The sequence below is a fragment of the Salvelinus sp. IW2-2015 genome, linkage group LG10 (genome assembly GCF_002910315.2).
Source record: "Salvelinus sp. IW2-2015 linkage group LG10, ASM291031v2, whole genome shotgun sequence".
Classification (NCBI taxonomy): domain Eukaryota; kingdom Metazoa; phylum Chordata; class Actinopteri; order Salmoniformes; family Salmonidae; genus Salvelinus; species Salvelinus sp. IW2-2015.
The window spans coordinates 21,610,424-21,614,170 of NC_036850.1; the positions used below are offsets into that span (position 1 = coordinate 21,610,424).

A 3,747-nucleotide genomic window follows, 5' to 3' on the forward strand; every position below is an offset into this window, starting at 1 on the left:
AAGAGAGAGATCAAAGCACCAACCAACCACCCAATCCGAACCCGCACGCACGCACGCACGAGCACGCAGCCGCACGCAACGCATTACGCACGCACGCACGCTACGCACGCACGCACGGCACAAGCACACACACACACACACACACACACACACACACACACTCCAGGAAAGAATAGACAACACATGCACCTGTTTCGCCTCCACGCCACCCATTAACACACGTATACGCACTAGCACTTTTTTCCAGCCATGATTACCATCGGCTTTTTCTCGTCACACATTTGCATGAAGCAGCGCCCCACCAACACCACTCTCTGAGGCTCTCTGCCTCATCAGTAGCCAAAAACCCTGCCTACAGTGAGAGATGAATGCTAAAACACACTGCTTTGCACTCTCATCCTCTCTCTAACTCTCTGCCGCCTCTTATGCCTCTCTAGCCATCGAAATCATCTTAATTTTTCTCTATCTAAATTATCACTCAAATCATCAGCCATCACCACAAACCCTTTTCATTTTCTAAGCCACTTTCCTTCCTTCAATCAGTCGTCACTATTTTTATTTTAGCATCATTTATCAATATTTGACTACAGCCTTTTCAGGGCAATATTAATTCTTAGTTTATTTTTTATGGTCTCTCTTTCATTTTCACTTATATTGCCTTCTCTATGAAAATGGCGAAAATCCAATGCCACCACATTGCTTTATCCATTACGAATTGCTGAACTCCCATAGAAACGACAGTGTTTCTAATATAGGCTATATGTTTTCTTCGCCTTTCATCCCTACCCATTTCCTCTCTCTCTCTGTCCCCCACACCCCGGCAGCCCCACTGTTAGATCTCCTGCTGTTTATCCCCTCTCTACGGCTCTCTCCTCTTCCTCTCAAATTCTGGCTAAAAATGCTATACCCTCAAAACTCAACTCTGGACCTAGAAGCCGTTTCACAAAATTTTTTCATTGTTCCCTTCCAATCAGGGACTGACTTTAGAGCTGGGACACCAGGTGGGTGCAATTAATGATTCAGGTAGAACAGAAACCAGGCAGGCTCTGGTCCTCGTAGGGTAAGAGTGGAATACCCATATTCTATACCATTACAAATGCGGGCCATATAATATCATACTGTAACGCAACACACAAGCCATCAGCAGCAGAGCAGCGTACACGACAGCGAAGTGGTGTTAACTCACATGGTCTCGTCGTTCTGGAACTCCAGTTTGCCGCAGCCACCTCCTCGTAGTCCTCCCCAGCCTTGGCGGGCCCTCCAGGGTGTGGTAGGGATGGCCACTTTACCCTGGCCCGCGACATCCGGTGCACTTTACCTGCATGGTGCCCACGTCTCGCTCACCCTCATAGACTCTATTCAAACGTGAAGATGCCTGCGTGGTCGTCGTCCATAGATGGTTACCGTGGCAGTGTGGGCGTTGCCTCAGGGCGGGCCTTGGGGGATACGTGGGGGAAGAGGTTCCTCATACTGCTTGGTGGTGGTGATGGTCTGGGCTCCAGGATGGCCACCTCGGCACGGTGGACGATGCGAGGGTTGCTGAGGTGCACGTAGAAGTGCTCGTCCTCTTCAAGATGTCGTCATCAATAACCCCCACTGTCAGCTCCTTCAGCGTCTCACCGGGTTTGAAGACCAGCGTGGCCCTCAGCAAATTCATAGTCTGAGCCGGCGTTGGCCGTTCCATCCTCTGTCCGGTAGTCCACCTGAGGTGACGGCAGGAACAAAACCAACTCAATGACGATTCAATTATATTCACTAGACAGGAGTAATTACTGGAGAAAATGGCCCCCTGGCTCGACCTTATCTCATTAAAAAACCTTTCCCATTATTACATTTAGCTTGAGTGACTTTTCACACACAATAATCTTTCCATTATACAGTACAAATAATCACAAAGACAAATATGAGTAGTGTTCTCCCCACTGACCTTGCTGTCAGCCGCTTTCGCCACGCCACCCACATGGCGCCGCAACAGACAGCTTGAGCGAGCTACAGTTCTCGAGCACTTGGTAGTGGAGGGTTCAAACTGCAGGTAGATTGGTGTTGGGGGTCCTCCTCCTGTCGCGCTGGGCCTCATGGCAGCTCACCACCTTCCTGCTGGTCGGCGAGCATGCTTTCTTCAGGATGTTCCCAGCCACCGATCATCATGCGTGTGGCCTGGATGCGGTAGAAGGCCCTGCTCTTCTGCTGCTGGACCAGAACCTGGTAGTTGGGCCATCTCAATCAGTCTGCTCTGTGTCCTTCTCTGGGTGGCCGTCTGTTTCAGCTCCTTCAGGGTGCGGGCCATGTCCTCCCGGCCTTCATCCTCTTCTGAGTTCAGTCCTCCACCCTCCTCCACCCCTCCAGCATGCTGTCCAGGCAGCATCCTTGGGGTGGGGGTGGGAGTTGCCCCCTGGCCGTCCATCTCCACCATCCATCTTGGTGAACATGCTGTCCCCCTCTGTCTCGATGATGATGCCGGGCGGGCCTTGTCGACACGGTAACGCTTGTGGATGTACTTGTAGAAAGAGCAGGCGTCGGTCCGGCGACCAGGCCTGAACACACAGCAGATGGGGAAGAACATGAATGTGAGCACGGCCCTCCCCACACCTCCACCTCCCCGGGGAGATGACAGCCAGGATCAGGTAGAGCCAAGATGTAGGCGAAGATGCTCCAGGTTGCCGTGACAAAGAACACCCTCAGGTGCTTGATCCTGCGTGTCTCGTTCTCTGGCACCACGTGCACGCAGAGGCGATGATGAGAAATTCATGTTGAATGCTGGCTGCCCACAATGGTGCTGGGCCCAGGGAGCCTGCCTCAACAACGAGTGGCCACACACCTCGATGACAGACAGCAGGATCTCTGGGGCAGATGAGCCTAGGGCCATCAGGGTCAAGGTTGGATACGGTCTCGTTCCAGATGCGTACAGTGGCTGTGGTGGTCTCTCCGTTGGGCTTCTTGATGGTGATCTCTTTCTCCTGAGAGGTGATGACCTCAATAGAAGACATGAAGCGGTCGGCGATAATGGACATTCCCAGGAACATGTAGATGAGGGCCACGAAGTAGACGATGGCCCGTGCCACCTTGTCACCCACCGACGGGTTCTGAGGGTTCCACATGGGCAGGACCACGCCCTCAGAGCAGGGGTCTCCATCGGAGCAGTTGCTGGGCGGGCTGCTGGGTGCTGCATGGTCTGAGCTAGCCTGAGAGAGGTGGGTAAGCCCCAGGAGGAAGAGGAGTAAGAGGGAGGTGGAGAGGCTGGAGGAGGAGGAGGAGGGGTAGGCAAGGCTCAGAATGTGGGTGTGTAACATGCCGGCGTCCGGACATTCGAGTCAGCTGGCTTCAGAGATCAATCCACTTCACGTCTAACGTCTCAACAGACACCTCTGGAAGACACAAGGGAAGAAGTGTAGTGACTTACAGACAACACTAGCACAAACACAATATTGATCATTAGTATTACATGGATTACGAACAGAAAACCAGCCCCGTCGCGAAAATCGGCGTCTTACTTCCAGACAAACTAAACACCTTCTTTGCCCGCTTTGAGGATAATACAATGCCACCGATGCGGCCCGCTACCAAAGACTGTGGGCTCTCCTTCTCTGTGGCCGACGTGAATAAAATATTTAAACGTGTTAACCCTCGCAAGGCTGCCGGCTCAGACGGCATCCCTAGCCGTGTCCTCAAAACATGCGCATACCAGCTGGCTGTTGTGTTTACGGACATATTCAATCAATCCCTATCCCAGTCTGCTGTCCCTACATG

At 52.4% G+C, this 3,747-nt stretch overlaps 1 pseudogene; it reads right to left on the reverse strand.

The window, feature by feature from the left end:
- Nucleotides 1–1,182: 1,182 nt before the first annotated feature.
- On the reverse strand, nucleotides 1,183–3,539 carry LOC111969581 (sodium/calcium exchanger 1-like; annotated as a pseudogene).
- Between the last annotated feature and the right edge of the window lie 208 nt (nucleotides 3,540–3,747).